Raw genomic sequence first — 27,780 nt, 5'->3', positions numbered from 1 at the left:
TCCCTGGACCAGGGCTAATTTACTTTAACACTTTACTTTTCATTTGCTTTCTGAGTACTATGGAGTAAATTGGGATTGGATTTTACCTAATAATAAGTATTAGCTGTTTGGATAATTGAGTAGTGTGTGTGTGTGTGTGTGTGTGTGTGTGTGTGTGTGTGTGTGTGTAATGATATCAGGTATCAGGTGAGGGCCTCTGTTGCTCTCCACTGTACTTTTTGAAATAGGTTCTCTCATTTAATCCTGAGTTTGCCAATCAGTCACTGGCGGGCAGGCCCCAGAGGTCCTCCTGTCTCAGTGTTCCCAGTGCTGGGATTGATTCCCTCTGCCATGCTTGGCTTATTATTTGGATGTTGGGAATCTGCACTCAGGTCCTTATGCTTGTGCATCAAGTATTTTAGGTCAAAACCTTAGAAATTCAGTGATGGTTTGGAGAGTAATTAAAGTTACTGGTTCTGGTTGTACAAATTGACCTCAGTGATGGTTATATGAACTTATCCTTAAAGCACCTTCTTCCTCTTCCTACTCCTCCTTTCTTCTTTTGAGACAGAGTTTCTCTGTGTAGCCTTGGCTGTCCTGGAACTTGCTCTGTAGGTTAGGTTGGTCTCACTCAAACTCAGAGAGAGTCTGCCTTTGTTTCCTGAGTGCTGGGAGCAGCAAGTTTTTTGTTGTTGTTTGTTTGTTTGTTTTTGTTTTTCTAGACAGGATTTCTCTTTGTAGCCTTGGCTGTCCTGGACTTGCTTTGTAGACCAGGCTGGCCTCAAACTCACAGGGATCTGCCTGCCTCTCGTTCCCAAGTTCAGGGATTAAAGGTGTGCACCACCACCACATGGCTAGCAGCAAGTATTTTTAACTGAGCCACCTCTCCAGCCCCTAGTTTTTTGTTTTTAAAGATTTATTTATTATTTTGTATACAGTGCTCTGCCTGTATGTACACCTACACACCAGAAGAGGGCATCAAATCATGTTATAGATGGCTGTGAGCCACCATGTGGTTGCTGGGAATTGAACTCAGGACTTCTGAAGGAGTAGTCAGTGCTCTTAACCACTGAGCCATCTCACCAGCCCAACCCCTGTTGTTGTTGTTGTGTTTTTTTGTTTGTTTGTTTTGTTTTGTTTTTTGTTTTTGTTTGAGACAAGGTTTCTCTGTGTAGCTGTGGCTGTCCTGGAACATTCTCTATAGACCAGGCTGGCCTCAAACTCAAGAGATTTGTCTGTTTCTGCCTCCTGAGTACTGGGAGACAGAGTTTCTCTGTGTAATAGCCCTTGCTGTCCTGGACTGACTTTGTAGACCAGGCTGGCCTGGCACTCAGAAATCTGCTTGCCTCTGTCTCTGCCTCTGCCTCTGCCTCTGCCTCCCAAGTTTTGGGATTAAAAGTGTGTGCTAACATGCCAACAAAGCACACATTTTTCTCGGGGGTGGGGGTTGAGTTTTGATTTTTGGAGACAGGGTCTCTCTGTGTAGCTTTGGCTGTCCTGGACTCACTTTGTAGACCAGGCTGGCCTCGAACTCACAGCAATCCACCTGCCTCTGCCTTGTTATCTATCTATCTATCTATCTATCTATCTATCTATCTTGATATCTTGATATCTAGATATTTATTTTTATTTTAATTGGAGTTACAGATAGTTGTGAGCTGCCAATGGGGTTTTTGGGAATTGAATCCAGGTCCTTTGCAAGAACGGCCAGTGCTCTTAACCTCTGAGCTATCTCTCCAGCTCCTATCATTTGGTCCTTAGTCCTCCCTTCACACCCAGGTTTTTTGTTTTTCTAAGGACAGTATCTTCACTGAATAATGTAGTCCCTGGCCCCATGTAAGAAAATTAAATTGATAAAGACTTGATTCTGAGAGAGCTATAATATAATTTTTATTATCTGAGTTCATTAGCTAACTTTGGAAGAGTAAATTGATAATACTAACCTGCATTAAAGACATGTTGATTAGGCCAGCAAGATATCTTAGCAGTTAAGGGCACTTTTGCCAAGCCTGAAGACCTGAGTTTGATCCTGGGACCCACTTGGTAGAAGGAGAGGTCAACTTTTTCAAGTTGCCTTTTGACCTCTGCATGTATGCTGTGACATTTGAGTGTGTGTATGAATATATACACAGTCAAATCAATCAATAGAGGTAAATTATTTTTCCCTAAGAATCAGTTGATTTTACTGGATATGGTAGGCCATTCCTGTAATCTTAGTACTCAGAAGGCAGAGGATGTAAGTAAGTCTGAGGCCATCCTGGTCTACATGGAAGATTTCAGGCTGGCCAGGGATAGGTTGTACATGGTGGCACAATTCTATAATGCCATCACTCAGGACAGAGGCAAGAGAACCACTGCAAATTAAAGCCAGTCTGGTTTATGTAGCATATCCCAGGCTAGCTGGTACTGCAGAGTAAGACACCATTTCCCAAACAAAAGGAAAATAACAAAAGAGTTGATGACATTCGACTGACCCCATTTTATATAGAGTGTCTCCTTTTATTTTATTTTATTTTTTGAGACAGATTTCTCTGTGTAGCCTTGGCTGTCCCGAACTTGCCTTGTAGAGTAGGCTGGCCTCAAACTCACAGTGATCCGCCTGCCTCTGCCTTGAGTGTCTTCTTTTAGAGATGAGCCAAACTTTTGTCGTAGGCATATGAGAGCTGTGCAGGATACTCAGGCTCATGTGCAGGGATGCCGGATGCCTAAGGGATTGTTCTCACTGAAGCATGTGCTTTTAGGGTACATTAAAACTATGTAAATGTGACTCCAAAAATACATGTACAAATGGCTTATAAGCATGTGAAAAACAAGTCAAAGCAATAGTGAGATGTTATTTTACAGTCATTAGAATGGCTATTCTCTATTAGACCATGGTGGTACAGGCCCTTAATTCCAGCTGCTTGGGAGGCTGAGGCAGGAGTATTTCAGGTTGAAGGTTTGTCTAGTCTACAGAGTAAGACCAGTTTAGACAAGTTAATTAGAACTTGTTCAAAATGAAAAAAAGGCTGGGTGTTGGTGGCACACGCCTTTAATCCCAGTATTCCAGAGGCAGAGACAGGTGAATCACTGTGAGTGGAAGGCCAGCCTGGTCTACAAAGTGAGTCCAGGACAGCCAAGGCTACACAGAGAAACCTTGTATTGCAAAATCAAAAAGAAAAAAGGAAAAAAAAAAAAAAAAGGAGGGCTGGGGTTATAAGGTGCTTAGTATGTGTGAAGCTCTGGTTCAGTCCTCAGCAGTGTAATACACACATGGGATATAGGAGAGAATAAATGACTATTCTCACAGTTCCCCACAGAAACAAAAGCAAGTGTTGAAGATCTGGAGGGTTTGGAGCTCTGGCATGTTGCTGGGTCTTCAGATTATAGTACTGTGGGGAGTAGCATATGAGTTTTTCTTGAAAGAAAGAAAGAAAAAAAGAGTTTTGAAACTATACGGCTGGTAAGAACAAGGAAACATGGAGTGAGTTCTTTAAATACATTAATATTCAGGCTGTGACCTGTACACCTGTAACCCCAGTACCAGGGAGACCAAAAAAAAAAAAAAAAAAAAGCTAGGAGTTTGAGGTCAGCTGGTTTATATAGCAAGCTTGAGGCCAGCCAGGGCTACAAGGCAAGACCTTGTCTCAAAAATCAAACTAAGTAAAAGAACTTGAAGTTTCTTATGTTGGGATTGGTAAGAAAGGGAATTTGAAAATAGAAGAAAGGTGAAGGAAACAAATGAAGTGTAGCTGGAAATGGCTGCGCTCTGTTGGTAAGTAGTGTGCTCGGCTAAGGTTCAGAACCCCTGGCTTTGGTCCTCAGCGCAGCATAAAGGGCATGGCGGTGCTCCTGCGGTCAACACTTGGGAGGCAGAAGCAGGAGGGGCTGCATGAGATCTGTCACAATGAAAATAAAACCTAAAGGGAAATTAAGGATGAGGAAATGTTTCTTTGAAGACGTTGCCATATACTTTGGGTTGCAAGCATACACAACTGGTGTTTATCCTTTCTAGAAATAAAATATAATGTTTTTAATGAAAGAAGCTATTCTTGATGGAGTCCTGTGTTTCCCATACCGTGCAGAAACAGCTCCCAGGTTACAAAACATTAGAGGATTGAAAAAATACAGTGTATCAGACTCATAACAGAAGGTACTGTTGATTTGTTTCTTCCATATCAGTAGCAATGCTTAGGCAGATTTTGTTTGTTTTTGTTTTCAAAACAGGTTCTCTCTGTAGCTCTGACTGTCCTGGACTCACTCAGTAGACCAGGATGGCCTTGAACTCACAGAGATCCGCCTGCCTCTACTTCCAATTCCAGAATGTCGGGCTTAAAGGTGTGCTCTACCACACTCAGATTAATTTTAACTAAAACATTATTTATTTCATGTGTATGTGTAAGTGCCTGTACCACATGTGTGCCTGATGCCTGCATAAACCAGATCCCTTGGAACTGAAGTTACAGGTAGTTGTGGCTCACCATGTGGGTGCTGGGAATTGAATCTGGTTCTTCATCAAAGGCAACAAGGGCTGAGATATCTTTCTAGGTCCCTTCATTGTAAGCTGTTAGTATTATTTTAAAATGTTTAATAAACATATATGTATTTAAAGTGTTTGGATCAAACCCATCCTCCATTTCTCTCACTTCAGATCCTCCTCTTCCCCTTCCAACTTTTCCCTTTTAACCTCTATGCTCTCTGTATTTTAAGTCTGCTGAGTTCACTTAATGCTATCTGTGTTGGTGTAGGGTAAAGGGCCTCTACAGGAACATCCCTGAAGAAAACTGGGTCTCCTTCCCCAGCAGCCATCACTTGCCAGTAGCTCCTCAGTGCCCACCCACTCCAACCTTTCCACCCCCCTATTCCTACCATGCTGGGATTTTTACCTGGCTTGAATTTGTGGGAGTTTTCAGTTTTGTACGTGTAGTTTCAGCATTTGTACAGTTGTGCCATTATGCCCAGAAAATATTATTTTGCTACAGAACTGTACTCACTTTGGTTCCTAAAATATTTATGCCTTTCTTTGTTTTTCTCTTTTAAACTTGTTTGTTTATTATTTTGGAGGTAGGTGTGTGTGTGTGTGTGTGTGTGTGTGTGTGTGTGTTATGGCATGCATATGGAGGCCAGAGGTCAACTTTGTGAAAAAGTCAACTTTCTCCTTTGACTTTTAGGTGTGTTCCAGGGATTGACTTTTGGGTTGTGAGGCTTACCTAGCAAGCGTGTTTACACACCGAGCCATCTTGCCGCCCCCTCCCCTTTTTCTTTCCTCTGAGTTAAAACTTCTCTTTATTTGATTAATATCCTTCCTATATCTTCAATGGGTTTCCTCACAGTCAAGCCATCAGAGAGACAGTGTTTTTGGCTTCTGTTGATTTCCTAGACTAGAAAAGGTAGACCTTTTTCCCTCCCATCTTCTGTAACAGGCTGGTGGTACAGCTATGGCCTTGGAAATTCCCTAGGTTTCCTGTGTGTGACATTTTTGCTTTTGCTAAACATTCTACCTTGAAGCTTATCCTCTAATAGCTTCTTATAGAAAGGCTGCGTATAAAGGAAAGTTTTGGAGACAACTCATGTTTGCTAGGGATCAAAACTAGAGCTTTGTACGTGCTGCACGAGGGTTCCGCCATTGAGGCATGCCTCTAGTTCCATGACAATGCTGTAAATCTGTCCTTTGACTTGAGTGTTTGATGGGAATCTAGGTTGAAAATGCTTTTCTATTTTCTTCTAGCTTTGGATGGTGCTTTGGTTTCAGCTTTGTTAGTGGTGGAGTTCTTGCTTTGTGAGCACTGTTTTCTTTTTTGTTTTGTTTTGTTTTTTGAGACAGAGTTTCTCTGTGTGGACTTGGCTGTCCTGGACTCACTTTGTAGACCAGTCTGGCCTCGAACTCACAGCGATTCACCTGCCTCTGCCTCCACCTCCCGAGTGCTGGGATTAAAAACGTGCGTTACCACTGCCCTGTTTCTTTTAAAATCTATTCTTCTGGGTTCATGAGTCTTTCAGGTTTTTCACTGGATATCTTATCACATTTTTTTCTTGCCTTTATTTTCTGTTGTCTTTTTAACTGAATATTGGACTCCATGGATTGTCATAGTTTTTACTTTCAATCCTGTTGATTTGTTCTACCACCTGGAAAATATCACCAACTTTATCTATTAGGTGTGTCCCTCCTGCCCTCCTTTCCTTAAACCTCAGCCTCCAGAGTACTGACATTACAGTCTTGTACTACTATACTAGGCTATCTTTTAAACTTCTTTCTCTTGAATGGATCTGAATCTGTGTCCTTCTGTCTCTTGCTTCTTGATTTCTTTTTTTCTCTCTGTAGCCCAGACTAGTCTTGAACTGGCTGTGTAGACCAAGGATGTCTTCCAATCCTGTTCAAACTGCCCAAGTGCTAGGATTACAGTCATGCCCTTTTATGTCCAGCTTATATTTTTAAAATAATTAATCAATTAACTATACAGTGTTCTGGCCTGCATGCCAGAAGAGGGCAGGAAAGTCTCATTATAAATGGTTGTGATCCATTATGTGGTTGCTGGGAATTGAACTCATAACCTTTGGAAGAACAAACAGTGCTCTTGACCTCTGAGCCATTTCTCCAGCATCCCAGCTTATATTTTCAACTTCAGTAACTTCTGTCTTGTTCTTCCCTTTTCTTTTCCTTCCTTCTCTCCGTTTTTCCTTCCTTCCTTAACAGGATCTTAGGTAGGCTAGAATGGACTTGAACTTGCTTGTTTTGCCTTTACCGCCCAGCACTGGGATCACACCTCAGGTAGGTAGGTAGGGGACTTGATGCCAAGCTGGATGTCCCGAGTTGATCTCTGGAACCCACATTGTGGAAGGAGAGAAGTGATTGCTGCAGTTTGTTCTCTGACTTCACTCATGCACCACAAATACACAATAAAGTTTAAAAATAATTGTTTAAATTGTTCAGCCAGTGGTGCAGGCCTGTAATCCCAGCTATGCAGGACGTTGAAGCAGAAGATAACAAGTTTAGACAGTTTAGTGGGACTCTACCTCAAGATAAAAGTATAAAGAAGTGGTTCTGGTGATAAGAGTACTTAGCATGTAGGGCATCAGGCTCAGTTCCCAGTTAACCTCCTCAGGCCAGGCAAGATAACAAAAACCTTTAGTTCTACTACTCAGGATGCCGGTGAATCTGAGTTCAAGGCCCGCTAGGGCTATATCGTGATGAGATGTATTTTGTTTTGTTTTATTTATTTATTTGAAAAGATATTTGTAGTCTCTTTAATCATGGATGCTGAGGCTCTCACAGAATGATGAACAGTGACCATTTTCTAAAATCTAGGAGTCGCCTTTAATCCCAGCACTCGGGAGGCAGAGGCAGGCAGATCACTTTGAGTTCAAGGGCAGCCTGGTCTACAAACTGCGTCTAGGACAGCCAAGCGTACACAGAGAAGCCCTGTCTTGGAAAAAACAAACAAACAAACAAACAAAAATCTAGCGGTATATCTAGACACTTAAACTATAGGGTTTTCCTCTTCTCTTTTGCTTGCTTGTTTTTGAGACGAATCAAACTATGTAGTGCATATTATCTTGGATTACCTCATATTCCTAGATACTAGAATTAAAGGTGTGTTCCTGCCACCATGTCTCATCTTTGTGGGAGTGGTTTATAGAGCAATTCCATTTTTCCAGAGAATGACAGATGTTGTAAAGAAAGAAAGTCCCAACCATTTGATTTTTACCAGTACTGACCCAGGAGCCAGGTGCTGGGGTGAAAACCTGACAGCTCAGAGAAGCAGTGAAAGCACGCAGCTGACCTTCCTACTCAGCTGATGTCCCAGAAGGAGAAGCCCTTTCTCCTACTACACACTGTCTTAAATATCCTTCAACTCAATGTCCTGCCTTTCTACTTCCTTCAGAGTCTCTCTATCTATCCTCCAGAATTCCTGTCATTCTCTATGGTCCCTATGTCGTGTCCTGTTCCCCACGCCCTTCACTTCCTGTCCCTATGATTGTTTGCTTCTCCTCTTGACCTAGGGTTAACTTCATTTAATCTAATTTAACAGAAGCTCTTGGATTAAAGGTGTGTGCTAGGTCTGAGCCACACCACAAGTACTTGTTTACAGTAAACAGAAAGCTCTAGGACCACACCACAATTAGAAACAGATTTTTAGCCCAGCTTGGTGGCATACACCTTTAATCCCAGCACTCGGGAGGCAGAGGCAGGTGGGTTGAGGCCAGCCTGGTCTATAAAGCAAGTGTAGGACAGCCAAGGCTACACAGAGAAACCCTATCTTGAAAAACAAACAAACAAATAAACAAAAAACAAAAAAGATTTTTACAGTTCACAATCTCGAGATTCACAATAGGATCAAATATCCTGCAACAAGGCTCAGAAGAGGGATATGATGCCTTCACATTCACATACTGTTCCTCCCACAAATACACTTAAAAATAACATGGGATTTTGCTTTTTGTTTTTTGTTTTCCTGTGTGTGTTGTTTTGTTTTTTGGTTTTTCAAGATAGGCTTTCTCTGCATAGCCTTGGCTGTCCTGGAACTCATTCTATAGACCAGGCTGGCCTTGAACTCAGATCTGCCTTCCTCTGCCTCCCAAGTGCTGGGATTAAAGGCATGTGCCATCATACCCAGTTTATAGAGAGAGCTGTGTTGTGCATTTATTTTAGTGTGTGTATGTATTCATGTGCCACATTGTGAGAGTAAGAAAGTCACAGGACAGTTTGGGGAGTCAGTTTTCTCCTTCCATCATGTAGGTTCTGGGAATTGAATTCAGGTCGTCGAGTTTGCTGGTCAAGCACTTTTACCTGCTGAGCCATCTTACTATCCTCAGATCTTTTCCTTCCTCCTTTCCTCCTTTTACTTTGTTTTTTTGAGACTGGATCTTACAAAGCCAAGCAGGTTTTGGAGTCTTGGTTCCCTTATACCTACTTGAGTGCTAGCACTGCCGGAGTGAGCCACTATACCCAGCTATTTTTTTCTTCTTTTTCTTTTTTAAGCAAAAATTTTAAACTTTATCCTGTAGCCTTGTGGGCTTTGTTGAGCTGGTTTTGACACCCCCCTCCCCCACCAAGGCTGTGCTTTATTTGTTTGTTTGTTTTTATTTTGAGACAAGGTCTCTCTATGCAGCCCTGTCTGCCCTGGAACCCAATCTGTAGACCAAGCTATCCTTGAACTCAGATCCACCTGTCTCTGCCTCCCAGGTTCTGGGATTCTGTGCCCCTCCCCCCCACTTTTAATAGCTAGGCTGTGCTAACCAATACTGTTGTAGTTCATTGATAATGAAGAAATATATGTAAATATATGAATGTCCTTACCTTTTGCCATCCACTGTAATGTATTTATTATTTCCAGTTCCATTTGTGATTTATTTAAATAAAATTTGTCCTTTTGACCCTTAATTCAATTCTAACTATGACCCCTCCCCTCAGGTTAATTTGTAAAATTTAAAAGTCCTCATAAAAAAGTTTCCTGCTTAGTGGGCTGTTCAGATAATTGGTTTTTTTATTCTTACCTTCTTTGAATGTTAATCAGTTTAAAATGGAAAAGTTGGGGCTTGAGAGATGACTCAGTGATTGAGAGCCCTTTTTGCTCCTGCAGAGGACAGAAGGTAAGTTCTGGTGGCTGGTAGCCATCTATGACTCTAGTTCCAGGGGATCCAGCACCATCTTCTGACTATTCCCAGCAGTAGGCATGCATGTGGTTTCCATATATACATGCAGGCAAAATATTCATGCACATAAAATAAAGTTAAAACTTAAATTTTTTTAAATTGCTAAATTGAACCCAGTTGTGGTAGGACTCCAACTGGATGGAATCCCAGCACTCCAGAAGCTTGAACATTCCATGAGCGCTAGGCCAGCCTGGGCTATAGGGCGAGACTCTGTTTCCTAAAGTGCACGCCTTTAATCCCAGCACTTAGGGAAGCTGGGGCAGGTGGATCTCTGAGTTCAAGGCCAGCCTGGTCTACAGATTGAGTCCAGGATAGCCAGGGCTACACAAAGAAACCTGGTCTCGAAAAAACAAAAACAACAACAAAAAAGGAAAACTAAATGTTTGAGTTGAGTAGGAATATTTTAGGGAACTATAAGTGTAGCTTGCCTTATTTGCTGTTAGGTGAATTTAGTGAGCAGAAAAAAAAAAGAATTAGTAAAAAATTACTGCTTTGGGGAGTCTAAAACATTAAAATTGTATTTAAAAATATATGTATATATATTTATAAGAGTTTATTGTAATATCTGCACTTATGGACACTTTCTAAGGTTATTTAAATAGAGCATATTAGCATCTGCCATCTGAGCAACTGTGTAGAACGTAACTCAAGACCGGCTATACATAAGGCATAATTACTGTTGCCACTGTGCTGTACAGTTGTTTACTAACATTTACTCAGTCTTTCTGAAATATGCTCTTTCAAAAACATTTTTTTTCTAACCCTGTTGCTCCTTTCCAGCCACTAAAACATTTAACTACTTCTCTGCTTCTGAAATTCTTTGAGATTGACTTTTCCCCCCTCCCAGAGACATGGTCTCTCTGTGTAGCCTTGGCTGTCCTGGACTCACTTTGTAGATCAGGCTGGCCTTGAACTCACAGAGATTTGCCTGCCTCTGTCTTCTGAGTGCTCGGAGTAAAGGTGTGCGCCACCACCATCCGACCTTTCTTTTTTTAAAGGAGGCATGGATGCTGGAGACTTGACTATTTAGAAAACACATTTTCCTGATAGCAGTGGTGTGGTGTGCCTGATTAATGGTGTTTATAGAAATTGGAATCTTCCCAGGATTATATTACAGCTAACATCCTTGTATTTTGTCAGTCAATTTTTATTGCATAGCTTGCTGTAATCTGGGTTAGTGGATGATTTGCTTTTAGGCAGCATTTGGCCTTCTTAAACAGTTTTGTCTTGATTTTATTCATTCATCTTTTTAGAAAATAGTCTTATATAGCTTGGTTGGCCTCAAAATTCATATAGTCCACTTCCACTTCCGAAGAACTCACCATGCATGCCTTTACATCCCTCCTCTTGTGTTCCTCCACCATCAAACCCAGTACCTGTGCATGAGATACAACACTCTACTATTGAGGTAAATGTTTAGCTCCAGTCTTTTTTTTTCTTTTAGTTAAATGTGACAAATAATGATACAGTTTTTGAAATTCAGAGTGACTGATTCAGTGGACCTTAAAAACAAAACCAAACGAGACAGTATCATTACCAACACAGCAGCATTTGGAAATGTGTGAGAAATGCAAATTATTTTCAGGTTACCTCTTGTGCTATTTAGCACAACTAATTTAAAACAGATTCCTTTCTTCCTTGTCCCCCTTCCCATTTTTGAGACAGGGCTTCATTCAGTAGCTTACGTTGTCGATAGTGATCTTTCGCCCTAGTGTTTCCAGTGCTGGGTGAGCCAGCATGCCTCACTATTTATTAGACAGTATTTTTGTTTAATCTAGATTGGCCTCAAAGATTTCTAGTTTTGCTTAAGATTCTGGAAAGCTAGGCTGGGCGTGGTGGCACACGCCTTTAATCCCAGCACTGGGGAGGCAGGCAAGTGTCTCTGAGTTCAAGTCCAGGACAGCCAGGGCTACACAGGAAACCTCAAAACAAATAAAAACAAACAAACAAGGTTCTGGAAAGCTATTTACAGGCAGCTCACATACAGGTTAATAGCACCTTGACTGATAGACGCTGTCCTAGCATGTAGGGAGGGCTATAAGCACTTGCTGTATTCCTTACATCACAACTTTTCTGACCACCTCTAACATACTCTAATGACCTAGCATGAATGCCCTGTAAATTCTCTTTTCCCTTGCACCTTAGAAACCCCTAACATAGCCGGGTGTGGTGGCGCACGCCTTTAATCCCAGCACTCAGGAGGCAGAGGCAGGTGGATCGCTGTGAGTTTGAGGCCAGCCTGGTCTACAAAGTGAGGCCAGGACAGCCAGGGCTACACAGAAACCCTATCTCAAAAAACCAAACCAAACCAACCAAACAAACAAACAAAACCTCCAAAACCCCTAACATACCAGGCTGTGGTGGCGCAAGCCTTTAGTCCCAGCACTCAGGAGGCAGAGGCAGGCAGATTTCTGAGTTCAAGGCCAGCCAGCCTGGTCTACAGATGGAGTCCAGGACAGCCAAGGCTACACACAGAGAAACCCTGTCTTGAAAAACCCAAATCATGCTGATAGAAATTTTGGAGTTTCAGCCGGGCGTGGTGGTGCATGCCTTTAATCCCAGCACTCGGGAGGCAGAGGCGGGCAGATCGCTGTGAGTTCGAGGCCAGCCTGGTCTACAAAGTGAGTCCAGGACAGCCAAGGCTAACACAGAGAGACCCTGTCTCGGGAAAAAAAAAAAAGAAAGAAAGAAAGAAAGGAAAATTTGGAGTTTCAATGCAGTCAGTTACTACAAGAGTGTTTAAGAATACCCTGTGGTCCCCATTCCTCATCTGTGAAATGGGAGATCAGCACCTATCTCAGCAACCAAGTGAGTGACCATGAATCTGCCATAGCACTCCTCTACTCATTTAGGAGGCGTTTCTGAAATGGAATCAACCTCAAGGCATCAGCTCACTAGTTTCTTACTTGTAGTTTTCAACCTGCGAGTGAGCCTGAGGCAGCTACATGGCGGGGAACCAGTTCCCACTGGCTGGCCAGTGGATAAAAAGGGCAATGGTCAGGGTGCTGGCCAGACAATGTAGAGGACATGGTTGCCTGTCCTTAGGGCCACCAAAGGCTGCTCTACCCCTTTGTTCTGGCTTCCTGGAGCAGTGAAGCAAAACTCAAGGGGACATCTACATAATTCTTTATATCTAAAAGTCACCAATTGAAATTTGAATTATAGAAAAAAAAAAGGCTTTTGTCAACCAGCAGTACTGGTTGGTTTATTTAGTAAGTACGATTTGGTATATTGTATATAAAGGGTACTGTAGTTTATATGAAACCAAAAGAATATGAATTTTTTTCTTTCTTTTTTTTATTTTTATTTTTATTTTTTGATTCTTTTTGAAAGTTTTTCTACCAAGAAACTCATCATTTAGTGGTACATTCATCCAAACAACTGATTTTTCAATAGTACGTGGAAACATTATGTGGGAAGCACAGGGGCCAGACGAGTGAGCTCTGCCTGGGAGCATAGGACTTACAGGAAGTCCCTGAAGCATGATGAGTAAGTAAGGTTGTAAGGGCTGGACAGCATCTTCAGACATAGAAACATGCCTATAGGCATAGTGTATGTATGGAGGGAGGTTCAGGGAGTAGGAGGTGACTGGAACGGGGTGTGTAGCCAGCAATAAGCTGGGGAGAGTGAAAATATTTCACAGCTGTGAAAATCTTACTGAAGAGCCTGGGTTTTCTAACAAGTTATAAGGAGTTTTGGTGTAGCAGGAACAGTGATTACAGGCTGGGCTGGAACTCAGGATCCTCTCTGCCTCCCAAATGCTTGTATTTTATAGTTTGTGTATGGCTTTCTATCTCTCTCTCTCTCTCTCTTTTTTTTTTTTTTTTTTTTTTGGTTTTTCAAGACAGGGTTTCTCTATGTAGCCTTGGCCATCCTGGACTCACTTTGTAGACCAGGCTGGCCTCGAACTCACAGCGATCCGCCTGCCTCTGCCTCCCAAGTGCTGGGATTAAAGGCGCACGCCACCACGCCCGGCTCTATCTCTCTTTATAAAAGATGTCATTAGTACCTTCATGTGTATAGAGAAGAACGTGAAGATGCATGTACCAAAATATTAACTTGAAGGTTAGTGGAGGAAGAAAGGAAAATTAGCAAATGTGCCACTGGAGTTAGACAGGTGAGAATTTAGGACAATAAAGCAATAAACTTCATTTAGTGTGACTAAATGTTGGGGACAAGATTATTGAGTGCAAGGAAAAGTAGTTGCTTCCAGGATTGCAAAACTAGTAACAGATTTTACAGTTTAATATAGATGTTTCTACACTTATTTTGGTGGAACATCATAGCCTTTTGCATGTAGGTACACATAATGCATATTCTACAATCATTTAGTGTGCGGTTTTATACCAGGCCTTTTTTTTTTTTTTTTTTTTTTTTTTTTTTTTTTTTTTTTGGGAAGACAGGGTTTCTCTGTGTAGCCTTGGCTGTCCTGGACTCACTTTGTAGACCAGGCTGGCCTGGAACTCACAAGGATCAGCCTGCCTCTGCCTCCTGAGTGCTGGGATTAATGCTGTGCGCCACCATGCCTGGCTTATTCCAGCTTTAAAAATTAAATTTTAGATTACATTTGTTTATTTTATATGGATTTGTGTGGGGGTCATGAGTGGTATGGGGGGTGTCAAAGAACAACTTGGCGTAGGTTCTCTCTTTCCAACATGTGGATTCTATGAGTTGAACTCTAGTCCTCATTCCTGGAGATAGTAAGCTTCTTTACCCTTCAGTCAGCTTGGCCTAATTAAAATTTTTAATTAGTGTGTGTGTGTGTGTGTGTGTGTGTGTGTGTGTGTGTGTGTAAGTTCTCTCCTTCCATTCTGGTTGTCAGGCTTATTGCTAAGTGACCTATGGAGCCATCTTGATTGATTGTTCTTTTTCCTCATAGATTTTGTTTGTTTTGTTTTTACAGCTTAGTCTAAGTAATCCTTTTAACCATTTGTATTTTCATTATCTCTAAAACAAATTTCATCTTCAGTTTATTTTTTAAGCAATTAAGAGAAAACAGGAGAGGAGAACATTACAGTCAGGAAATTATGAAATAATTATATAAAGGTCTTAGTGAAGCCCCTTCCTTATCCAGTGTAGAGTTGAAGGATTGTCCATTGCAAGCCTGACTGGGATGAGGTAATCAGAATCAATAGGTGATGAGGAAGCTGCTGTGGGCTGGATCCTGTAGAGCCTGGTAATGGTAAGGATTTAAATTCTGTCAAAGGTTTGAACAGGGATGTGAAATGGTTAGGCTCAATGTAAAAAGAAACGACTGTGAGGTAAGGTGCAGAATAGGTTGGAATTGGAATTTAACTTCTAGTGATATACTGCCTGGCTTAACCTTTAGGATACATGGATGACTATATATGTAAAAACAACTATCAGTAATATCAGTGACTGAGACAAATTTTTTAAATGGCCTTTAAGTGTTAAATACACTAAGCAAAATATTGAACCTGGGGTCAGATTCTGTTTGTAGCTAATTTGCTTTTAAACTTGATTAAGTCTTTTAAATTCTGAGCTTCTTTATCAGTAAATTTAAGAAACATGTGTTTAACTTAATTGTGTTAATCGCTTAACTCTAGTTCACATATGGGCTGAGTCTTGCTGAGTCATTTTCTCAGACTGTGTGGGTGAGGCTTAATTAAAACCAGCTAAGAAAACTTAATGATACCCCAACCTCTTCTGTAAAAGAGTTATTTCATGTATGTTTCATTTATTGTGCCTCTGCCCCCACCTCCAGCTTTTCAAGAAAGAATCTTGCTATATATAGTCTAGGCTGGCCTGGAACATGCAGTCTACTTGGCTCAGTCTCCTGGGTGCTAGGGTTACAGATGTGGTTATAATTTCTGCAGTTGAACTGTTTGAGGGTAGTGGTCTCTTGGGTAGTAGCAGACCCCTAGCTATTTGCATCAGTAAAATTGCATCTTTCTCTTTCAAATCTTTCTCTTTCAGTTGTTTGTTTGTTTTTGGAAACAAGGTTTCTCTGTGAAGCCTTGGCTGGCCTGGAGCTTACTCTCTAGATCAGGCTGGTTTTGGGCCACAGACAGCTGCCTGCTTCTGCCTCCTGAGTGCTGGGAATAACCGCATCTACCACCACGCCAGGTGGTAGATTTCTTCCTTTTTATTTTATTGTTTTTACATTTAATTTAATTTATTAAAATTTTATGTGTATTGGTGTTTTGCCTGAATTGGTGTCATGTCTGTGTGAGGGTGTCAGAAACCCTAGAACTGGAGTTACAGACAGGGAATTGAACCCAGATCCTCTTAAAGATTCACAAGTGCTCTTAACCACTGAGACATCTCTCATGCCTGATTTCTTCTTAGTTAAAGCTATTTTAATATATACTATTTATTAGTTTCAGTTATGTGTATATGTGGATGTGCCTGCAGATACCCTGGAGCTGGATTTACATACAGTCTTGAGTCATCTACATGAGTGTGGCAAACTGAACTGAGTAGGTCCTCTGTAAGAATAGTACTTGCTGTTAGTGGGTTAGCCATGTCTGTAGCCCTAATTTTATTTTCAGCTGTATGTGTGTCCGGGTTTCATGTGTGTTCCACTATGTACCTATCTGCAGGTGCTTGTGGAGCCCAGAGGCATTGGATCCTTTGGAGCTGGAATGAGAGGAGGAGTTGTGAACTGTCCAGTGTAACTGCCCAATGTGGGTGCTGGGAACTGAACTCAAGTTCAGTTCTCTGCAAGGAGAGTATGTACTCTTAACCTCTGAGTTATATTTCCAGCCCCTATAGAACTAAAAAATAATTAAGACTTGGAGTGGGCTGGGCAGTGGTGGCGCATGCCTTTAATCCCAGCACTTGGGAGGCAGAAGTAGGCAGATTGCTGTGAGTTCGAGCCAGCCTGGGCTACAATGCCAGGACAGCCAAGGCTACACAGAGAAACCCTGTCTCGGAAAACAAACAAACAAACAAACAAACAAACAAAAAACAAAGACTTTGGAGTGTAGCTAGAGAGTAATAGCAAGATATTATAAAAAAATCTTAACTAGCTAGTTATGGTTGCAAATACCTTTAATCCCAGCTACTTGGAAAGTTCAGACTGGATGATCTCAAGTCCAGGGTCTGTCTGGGCTACATATCAGTTCAGAACCTATCTGAGCATCTCTCAAAAGAAAAGTAATAAAACAGGCTGGACGTATAGCTGACAGAGCCTGTCTAGCACACGAAGGCGCTTTCTGGTCTAGATTCACTTCCTAGTCTCCAGCAACAACAGCACGTCCTTAATTGGTCATATTTCTGTTTTTCATTTTTTGAGACAAAGTCTCTTGTAGCCCAGGGTGGCCTCAAATTCAGCTGTGTAGTTCAGGATGATCTTGAGTTCCTCATCATCTGTTTCTATCTCTCAAGTGCTGGCCGGTGAGAACCACTGTGCCTGACTTTTTGTTGTTGTTTTTGAGACCAGGTCTCTTTAGCCCAAAACTCCCTATGTGTCTTGGGTCGTAGGCTCCTGAGTCAGTGCTGGGATTACAAATTATAGGCAATAAGCCACCACACTTAGCATGGTCAGATATTTTAGGTAATAGTCTTAGTTTGGGAAAACTCTATGTCAGTCTTAGACTTATCTTTGCATTGCCTGTTAACATTGAACTATACTGGGCAGGCAGGCAAACTTTTTTGTTTGTTTTGTTTTTGCTGGAACTCTTTGGACTTAAATTTTGCATCCTTGGCTTTATCATAGGTTCCAGCCTTCATGGTCTCTTAAATTTTGAACAATTCTTAAAGGATGCACCTTTGCTTTTCTGTGATGAGAGCTTGATGCAAGTTGCAGATAGAGAATGATGGGGCAAGAATCAGGCACTTGAAGAAGAAATCTAATTTTATTTGGGTTTGGCACTTTTTCAAACAGGTGTATAAACTTCTATAATCTTGTAATAAGGCTTATTATGTTGAGCCTCAAGGGTTATTTCTTCTTCTTGGATTGGTTTAGGAATACTTAGAAATTTCTGGAGTATTTCTTTCTGTCATATGATCCTTTCACATAACAGGAAGAGAGGAACTAGATAGCCACTGCCATTTTATAGGTAGGTGCAAGGAAGCAGCTTAGTTTAGTGGCGTGTGCTGATAATAGGACAGTGTGTCATAGTCAGGTCTTGAATAGAGAGAGCTTTGGTTTAGTTTGGCTCCACCTAAATTTTCTTGCCTTTGCTGCCCTGTACCCCAAAAGTTGTCTTTAAAATGGACATGGTAACACACACCTGCAGTTCCAGCACTTAGAGGCTGAGTCAGGGAGTTCAAGGCCAGCCAGTGCTAAGTAACCAAATCTGCCATCCCTCAAAACAAAACTGAGAAGAAGAAAAGGGGGGGGGGGTAGTAAAGCCCTGACCTTTGTGGGAAATCATTATGAAACAACTGCCTCATTGTGAGACACAACTTCTTCCAAGGAACAGCACCTTTGAGAGAGTTGGAATTAACCTTTTCTTTCTTTTATTGTGGGTTTTGTTTGTTTTTTGATTTTTTTTTTTTTTTTTGGAGACAAGGTTTCTCCATTTAGCCTTGGCTGTCCTGGACTTGCTTTGTAGACTAGGCTGGCCTCAAACTCACAGTGGTCTGCCTGCCTCTGCCCCCTGAGTGCTGGGATTATAGGCCTGCACCACCCACCTGACTCTTTCTTTCTTTTAAGTACCAGTGGTTATTCAGACTTGAGTATTTGGCTGATAATTTCACAAGTGAATTGTAATACTCTGGGACATTTTTGTGATACTTGAGTTTTCTCTTTGCATTCATGGTGGCTCATCATGCCTATAATCTACACTTGGTGAGGTGGACGCAGGAGGACTGCTATGAGTTTGTTCAAGGCCAATTTAGACTACAGAGACAGGGTCTCAAACAAAACAAAAAGCAATTACAAGCTGGACATGGTGGCACACGCCTGTAATCCCCGGCAGAGGCAGGCTTTACACAGAGAAACCCTGTCTCAAAAGACCAAAAAACAATTAAAAATCTGGTGAGTTCCACAGCGGAAAATAAACACGGCTTTAAAAAAAAGTGCTCTATAATGAAATATGTCCGCATTTTAAGGAACTTGTAACTCAAACCGTAATTTCAAATGGCAAGTACACGTTAAAAATCGCACATGGTCAAGATGATCATTGAAAACACGAATGGACTTTAGTGTAGTAGTGTAGGAAAAGTTGGGCAATAGGGCTTCGGGTTCCAGATTGCAGCTGTCTTTAAGAAGTTTCCACTGGTCGTGGTGGTACAGTACTCAGGAGGCTGAGGCTCTAGCTGGCCTGGTCTGTTTTTATAGTGCTAAGAATAGAATTATCTAAATACAAAGCTCCCTCTTTCGCAGATATATATCTGTATGCAACTTGAGTTTTCTCTGTGACTCTATATTCTTTTTGTACTTCAGCCAAGACAACATATTTTAGCAAACTGAAGGCAAAAGCCCCCAAAACTGAACTGCCGTTTGTCAAGGTAAACATCAAAGTCACAAAATCTTAACATCATGCCACTTTCTCGCTAAGTTTATTTTATTTTGGATAATGTTATTTTAAAAATTTTATTAATTTTACCTACCTGTATGTCTCTGTAGTATGTATGTTCATGCAGACTCTTTGAAGGTGAGATAATGTTGTGTTCTCTGACACTACAGTCACAGAGCACTGTGAGCTGCCATGTAGGTGCTGGGAATTGAATCTGGGTTCTCTGGAAGAGCAGTTAGTACTCGTAACCACTGATCCATTGCTCCAGCCATGGATAATTTTTTTTTAATAAAAATGTTATTTAAGTTAACATGTAGTATGCTTATTATTTTCAAGCATGCTAGTCATGTGCTTAACATTTTCTTAGTTTCAGTTTGTAGTTTGGTAAATACAAACAGAAGCAAACCATATGAATAAAAGCTTAATTGGGTTCTCAGTAACTTGGGACATAAAGATCAGAACAAAAATTATGAGAAACAGTTTCTCTGCCTGTTTTCTTCCGTGTATATGTTTAGGTCATGAGATGTGCTTGAGAGACAGGCTTGCTATGTTGTCTGTGTCCTATCAAAAGACAGACAACCACTCTTCAGTTTAACTTAGGAGTGTAGCTGTTTGTTGTAAAGGGAAAGAAGACGGTTGGGCATGGCAGCCCCAGCACTCTGGAGATAGAAGTAGGATGATTGTTGCAAGTTTGGTATACACAGCAGGTTCTAGACTAGTCAGACTGTAATGAGACCTTGACTCAAAAAACTAAAAAGAAGAGCCAGGTGTGGTGGCATACACCTTTAATCCCAGTGCTCTGGAGGCAGGGGTAGGTGGATCACTGAGTTTGAGGCCAGCCAGGGCTACACAGAGAAACCCTGTCTTGAAAACAAAAACAAAAAAAACAAAACAAAACAAAAAAACCACCAACAAATAGTGGAATTGTTTTAAGAATGGTGGAAGGCCTGGGCTGGAAGAGTAAATGGGAGGTTTTTTGGTTTGTTTGGTTTTTGTTTTTTAAATCTAGAATATCTTTAAAAAAAAATTTTTTTAAATTTATGCCGGGCATGGTGGTGTACGCAGTTCAACACTCAAATACATAAAATAAGAATAGATAATCATTAAAAAAAATGGACTGTGGGCCAGGCAATATGGCTCGCCTTTGATCTCAGCACTCAGGAGGCAGAGGCAGGCGGATCACTGTGAGTTCAAGGCCAGCCTGATCTATAAAGTGAGTCCAGGGCAGCCAAGATAACACAGAGAAACCCTGTTTCAGAAAACCAGAAAGGAGGAAAAAAAATTACTGTATTTGTTATTTATACAGCATTCCACCTGCATGTGTACCTGAAAGCCAGAAGAGGAAACCAGATCACATTATAGATGGCTGTGAGCCACCATGTGGTTGCTGGGAATTGAACTCAGGATCTTTGGAAGAACAGCCAGTGCTCCCAACCTCTGAGCCATCTCTCCAGCTGCTGCTCCCCAGAAAGGGGGGGGGGGTTTACCCAAATATCAAGGACCCTTTGAGCTACAGCTCTCTCTCTCTCTCTCTCTCTCTTTTTTTTTTTTCCTTTTCTTTTTTTCTTTTTTTTAGCTACAGCTTTTAAGCGTGTACTTAACTTCTGGTTGACTTGTTAACGTTACCCTCTCTTTTGCTTAAGAACTGTTGAGTTAGGCATGGAGGCACACACCTGTAGACTGAAGTGGGAGGATCACTTGAGCTTCTGATTCAAGATTAACCTGGACAAAAGCTTCATCTTTTTTTTTTTCTTAAAGATTTATTTATTTATACACCTGCAGGCCAGGAGAGGGCATCAGATTTCAGTATATTGGTTGTGAGCCACCGTATAGATGCTGGGAATTGAACCTAGGACATCTAGAAGAGCAGACAGTGCTCTTAACTACTCAGCCATCTCTCCACTCCCTACAAGGCTTCATCTTAAAGACAAAAACAAAACAAACAAACAAAAACCTGTTCTCATTGCTGTCTGCTGAACTAATGCCCTGTGCTGGATTGCCCACTGCTGTTGCCTGTGAGTAGAGGCAGAGCCACTGAGCCTATTGTAGCCACTACCAGAGTCGGATGGCTTGCTTTTTCCCCCTTTTATCTCATTTCCTACTAGGATGTTTAATTAGCAGATCCTATCCAGAACCAGGCTTTCAGAGCTGGTACTCTAGATGAGAATCAGAAAGAATTTGATATTAATGGCTTCATGTAGATAACAGGTAAAATGGTCTTTTAGCTTTGTTGTTGTTGTTATTGTGTGTGCATGCACATTTGTGTGCAGGCACACATATATGCATACACATGGAGGCTAGGGGAAGATGCAGTTAGCTCACTTTCCCCACCCCCCAATATTTCTCTCTTTCTGCCTTATATCTTCAGACAGAGTCTCACTGAACTGGAACTTGCCATTTTTCAGCTAAGCTGGCTCTGGGCTCTACCTGCCCCTCCCACCTCAGCAAGGGGTTTACAGGTACATGCAGCTACAGTCAGCTCTTACATGGGCGTTGGTGATGCAAACTTGGGTCCTCATGCTTGTACATCAAGCATTCACTCATCTCCCTAGCCTTCTCTTTTTTTTTTTAAACAATTGGTTGCAGGGGCTGGAGATATGACTTAGTGGTTAAGAACACTTGTTGCTTTTCCATAGTACCTAAGTGAGTTTTGTTCCTAGAACCCATGTGAGACAGCTCACAACTATTTGTAACTGTAACTCTAGGAGATCTGATGCCCCTGGCTTCCTCCTACCCTGGCACTCACACATACACATATTCACATTCAGATATACATTCATAACCAAAACTAGTTAAAAACAACACAAAAAATAATTTTTACAAAAACCAACTAATTATATCAGATATGTAGACTTCTTCAGTGAGAACTTCAGCCTCTACACCTTACTCAGTACTTATGGAAGTAATCTTAACAGTTTTAGAACTGACTGTTCAAGTGAACCAACCACTTGAGGATTCTCATCTGATTGATGCCCTTAGAATCTTCACCACAAGGTGTTTCTGCTGTAGTGGTGAGCGAGGAGCTGGAGCCAGTGAAACAGATCTGTTGCAGCCTGGTTGCTGTATTTCACGGTGGCAAAAGAGAGGAAGAGGAAAGCGCAGAAGGAACAGGTCAGAGCCCTAGAGTTTTGCTATGAAGGAAACTAAAAATGGTAGTAGGTTATGGTCAGAACCTTAAGGTTCAATTTAGTAGAGAGAAAAAACTCTTCAGGCAGTGGGTCAGTATGAATGATGTGAGAGTACAGCAGGGAAATTGATTATAAGAGAAGGTGATGTTGCATTTTAAAAATTCTGTTTATTATTTATGTGCAGATGGTGCAGTGTGGGCACTTGTATGGCAGTGTGCATGAATAAGACAGAAGACAATTTTTTTTTCTGGGTTCAAGGAATCAAACTTATGGTTCCAGGCCTGAGTGTCAAGTACCGCTTTGTGTTCAGCCGCCTCACTGGCATGGTTATGCTGTATTTTAAGAGAGAGAGAGCTATGAAAAGTGGCAGTGGATTTTGTACTTTATCTGGTAGAATTAAGAGCCAGAATGGAGTAATGAAAAGAAACAGTGTACAGTATGAGAAGATCAGAACGTTAGGAGATCATAGCATGAAACAGAGGAGGCTGTTGGGAAGATTGCTTGGAGGCCATCAGTAGCCTGAGCATGAGATGGTGGATGGTGGTAAAGAAAAGACTGGTCTAAAGAGTATTTCTAATGGAATTGTGTAGTTGGGATTGGAAACAAATGATTATAAAATTTAGATCATAAAAAAGTGTGCTTTCACAAGTGCTGAGTAAGATGGAGAATTGATGACATGGCTCAGGTTAGTTTTGCTCATGGGTTTATTCTGTATGCTTTTAGGAGAAAGTGATAGCAAGATAGCCACTGGTCCCGTCTATTCATAACTCAGTTTATATGCTGCAGGAATGATTGACACAGTGTGAGAAAGTCATGTAAGAAGTAATGAAAAAAGCCACGAAAAGAGTGTGTTGGTACACACCTTTAATACACCAGGGAAACCCTGGCTCTATAGAGAGACCCTGGCTCAAAAACACCAAAAACAAAATCCAAACAAACTCAGGTCCTCATACTGACTGAGCCATCTCCCCAGCCCAAAATAGGGCTAGTTGTGGTGGTGCGTGCCTTTAATCCCAGCAAGCAGATCTCTGAATTTGAGGCCAGCCTGGTCACTATAGCAACTTCCAGGACAGCCAGGACCACTTAGAGAGATCCTGTTTCAAAAACATCAGCAATAAGACAAAATAAAAAATTATACAAAGAAAGAAGGCAGAAAGGGGGGAAAAATCAGGTATAAAATCCAGATTACTGTAGCTTTGTGTCTTTGGTTAGAGCATGAAAATGTCAGTATGTATAATGTGTTTGAAGCCAACCTGAGCTTTACTGTGAGGGCCTGTTTCAAGATCAAATAGTCATGCATGTGAAAAATATTACCAATAGTACAAAAACCAGTTTTGTTTGTTTAACTTTGTACTCTGTTCTTAATGATAATAATGATAGAATATATTCTTTCATCAAAAAGGAAAAAGCATTCTTTGGCTTAAATACTTTCATCCCTGCTTGAGTAAGTTACAGTAAATAAAAACTATCTCTAAAGCCTTGAGAGAATTATAGATGCTGAAGTATTAGGGTCAAGGGACCTGGAGAGAATTGGAACTTAGGAGATTTTTAGGTAAAGGGGATGGGCAGAGGCATTCATTAGGTTCTCATTGAAGATAAAAGACTTTAATTTTTCTTAAAATTATATTTTATATGCATACCTGCCGTGCCTCTGAAGGCCAAGAGAGGATGTTAAATCATCTGGTGCTGGAGTTACTGATTGTTGTGAGTTACCTTGTAGGTTCTGGGAATTGAGCCTCCCTCCTCCTTAAGAGCAACTGGTGCTCTTAATCACTGAGCCTTCTCACTAACCCAACTGCTTAACTTTTAAAAGGGATAAGGTTTGAGGAGTTCCAGTTCTGATTACAATAAAGTAACTAGTACAAGACCAGTGTTCTAGCCTTAAACAGCTAGGAAACTGGACAAAGCATATGAAACAACTGATCCTTGTAATCTTCTTGGATTTCTGTCTGAAACTAGATTCCAGTGCATAGTTCAAGCAGAAAAAGGCAGTCTTCTCAGACCAAGGGACTAAAAAACAAAGCACAAGCTGGACGGAAGGCAGGAATTTGTAGGATTGACTACCATTAAAGATTAGAGAGTAAGATATAGAAATCTTCGGTCCTTTTCTGTCTTTGACTGACATTGGGTGAGGCTCATGGGCTGGGCAGGTAACAGCTATGGAGAAATTGGTGGAAGTTATTGGCACCCACGCTTGATTGGAGACAGTCTAGTTTGTATTGTGGTAAGTAGATCATTATCATTAAGGATAAAGTAATCAGAGAAAGGACTGTTTAACACCACCGTAAAGGTGAAGTGGGAAGGATAGAAAAAAGAAAAAGGGGGCTGATAAGCCTTCAAAAGATTAAGCTAGGTGGTAGCTTACTGGTTAAATATACAGTGTCACAAAGTAAGCAAAAAAGATTAAGCCAGTTCTCAATTATCTGCCACATTTAATAAAACAGTCCACATACCAGTATTGCCAGGTGTGGTGGTGCGTACCTGTCACTCCAGCGTTTATGAGGTGGAGAGCAGAAGGACAGCTTTGGCTACCTGAGAATCAGACAGGAGAAATCTTGAGCATTAAGACTAACCTGGGCTACTTTGAATAGTAAGTTCAGGGCTAGCCTGCACTTTGAGATCTTTTCTAAAATTAAAGGTCTACATATTCATCAACAAAGTTTATAAAATAAGTTTCTAATCCCAAAGAGATGGGAAAATAAAACCTTTATTAAAGAGAAGTTGGTTGATAGATCCAGTGATGAGAAAGATGAGTTTAGAAGACAGATGTGCTGGGTGTGGTGGCGCACGCCTTCAATCTCAGCCCTCGGTAGGCAGAGGCATGCAGATCGCTGTGAGTTCGAGGTCAGCCTGGTCTACAAAGTGAGTCCAGGACAGCTAAGGCTCCACAGAGAGACCCTGTCTCAAAAAACCAAACAAAAAAACAACAACCAAACAAAAAAAAACCTAGAAGACAGTTGCATGAAATACTTAAAAAGGAAAGCCTAGTCAGGACATTGTTGAAAGGGGCAAGAAAAAAAGACCCAGTGATTTGGCTCTGAATCAAGGCCAGCAGTCTGCTGAAGCTGTTGCTTTCAAGCAGGTGCTTAAATAAATTACTTTCTGTGGTCTGTTGGCCACTTCAGAAACTTAAAAATGGTATTGATCATTTCGTTAGAAATAAACATCTGCCTGGATATGGTACCTAGCTCTGTAGTTGTAACATTTGGGAGATTAAGGCAAGAGAATTGAGTTTGAGGCCTGCCAGGTCCACAGCAAAATCCTGTCTGGGAGTAGGTGAGGTGGGGCCAGGGAGCTTAAGAAAAAGCTGAGTCATTGGTGACAGAAGTGGGTGGCTGATAGTCTAAATGACATTCTATAGTTTCTGTATGATAATACATTACTGATTTAGCCTTTGTCCATTAAGTTATCTGTTAAATCTGCTAAAAGAAAAATAATTTTTGTGGGTTTCCCACCTAGAACATGATTCTGTATGAATGTGATTGTGTGCACCAGTGTCCTTTTGTATGGTCAGGGCCCTAGCTTGTATACTTCAAACTTATACAAAGTAGAAACATTGGGATGAGGGGAAGTTCCATTGAAAGATACAGGATCTGAAATGAAAAGTCCAGTCAGAGATCCCTGGCAAATTTTACATTCTAGAAGAAAAAGAAAGGAAAGTTAATAGAAACTATTTACACTAAAGCATAGGTCAACAAACAGAAACCAGGCAACTGAGTGTCCTGACAAGTGGGACAGTATTACCTGGCCTAATGCCCAGCCGGAACAGTATTGGGAGAAATGATGGCTGAAGAATTTCCAAATATAATTTAAAAAATTTGATCCTATAGGCTCTAAGGAACCTATGGATGGATACAAAGAAAATAGCACTAAGACCCATCTTAAAAACGAATGGTAGAGGGCTGGAGAGATGGTTCAGCGTTCGAAAGCACTTGTACTTGCAGAGGACCTGAGGACCTGAGTTCTATCCCAGCATCCACATGGAGGGTTATAGCCATCCTTATTCCATTTCCAGGGCAGCCATTACTCTCTTCTGACCTTGTGCTAGGCACAAACATGGTGTTCATATATACATGTAGGCAAAACATTTATACACTTAAAAACAAATAGGAACGCTATAAGCCACATGTGGGGGAAGATACCTCTAGTCCCAACACTCAGAATGTTGAGGTAGTAGGATTTCAAGTTCAAGACCAGCCTGGGTTAGGTAACAAGACCCTGCCTGCCTCAAAAACAAATTTAAGGCAGAGTGCACGCCCGTAATCCCAGCATTCAGGGAAGCAGAGGCAGGCGGATCTCTGTTAGTTGGAGGCCAGCCTGGCCTACAAAGCGAGTCCAGGGCAGCCAAGGCTACACAAGAGAAATTCTGTCTCGGGGGAAAACAAAAAATAAAGTGGAGTAGGGTTGGGTCGGTGAGATGAAAATAATCTATTGATTTTTTTAAAAATAAAAAATAATACAAACCCAGTAAATCTTAATTGTAGTACAAATGAACTATTTCTAAAGGAGAAGAAAACAGGTATAGGATTCAGAACAGCACCAAAAGCATGTATATATAGTTACAAGGTAGGTTATTAGATTGGTTTATATTAGAACATGCATAATATCACAGTTGCTCTCTTTAGCACTTGGGAAACCAGTAGCTACTTGGTTCAGAAAGCTGGGTGCTTCAGAGCAAATGGGATCAATGATACAGCCGTAGTTGGAGGCTGAAGGCTTGGAAGCTCCAAGTCCCTGGTGTGATGTACCCACAAACACACAGATCACAGTAAGAAGAACCCAGCTTGAGCAGTGTGGATGAGCTTCCTCTTTCCACCTTTTGTTTTATCTAGGAACAAATTTGAAAAGAATTGTAGAAAGTGTAAAAGGAATGAGAAACAGAGTCACAGAAAAGGCCATGCTCAGTGTGCCCTGTTCTCTACTCCCAAGCCTGGGCCCCTATGTACTCCAGGCCCCTTTTCTGTACTGCTGTAATTTTCAGTTTTAGAAAATAAATGTTTCAATACTGTCAAAAATTTTATGACTATGTGTGCATGAAGAATGTAGTGCATATCCAGCATGGTGACACATCCCTTTAATCCTCCCAGAGTGAGACAGAGGCAGGCAGATCGCTGTGAGTTCAAGGCCTACATAGTCTATATAGTAATTTCTAAGATGGACAGGGCCACGTAGTGAGACCCTGTCTCAAAAAATAAACAAGCAAATAAAATGTAGTGTTTGTTGGTATTAATGCTGCTATTGCCCTTTGTTTGGTTGGTTTTTTTCAAGACAGAATTTCTCTTTGTAACCTTGGTTGTCTTGGACTTGCTTTGTAGACCAGGCTGGCCTTGACCTTACAGAAATCTGCCTGCCTCTGCTTCCCTTGAGTGCTGGGATTACAGGTGTGCGCCACCATGTCTGGAAGTTTTTTTATTTTTTTATTTTTTTAATTTCTTCTTTTTTAAAACATTCATTTTATTTTAAAAGATTTATTTATTTATTTTGTATGCAGTGTCTGCCTGCATGTATACTTGCATGCCAGAAGAGGGCACCAAATCTCATTATAGATGGCTGTGAACCACCTGGGAACTGAACTCAGGACCTTTGGAAGAGCAGCTAGTGCTCTTAACCTC

The 27,780-nt window shown here is 41.2% G+C and overlaps 1 protein-coding gene and 1 long non-coding RNA gene across 2 annotated transcripts in view; both read left to right on the top strand.

Annotated features, from left to right (window-relative positions):
* Window positions 1-27,780, top strand: part of RAB10 (RAB10, member RAS oncogene family) — a 55,417-nt gene that overhangs the window by 4,529 nt on the left and 23,108 nt on the right. The gene's annotated exons all lie outside the window — the stretch shown is intronic.
* LOC311603632 lies at window positions 603-3,501 on the top strand. Its single transcript, XR_014781199.1, has 2 exons — window positions 603-691; window positions 3,081-3,501. It is a non-coding gene; the product is annotated as an uncharacterized lncRNA (long non-coding RNA).

The sequence above is a fragment of the Acomys minous genome (genome assembly GCF_964271855.1).
Source record: "Acomys minous genome assembly, chromosome: 8".
NCBI lineage: Eukaryota > Metazoa > Chordata > Mammalia > Rodentia > Muridae > Acomys > Acomys minous.
The sequence above is the reverse complement of the archived record's forward strand: the minus strand, read 5'-3'. Positions and strand labels throughout refer to the sequence as shown.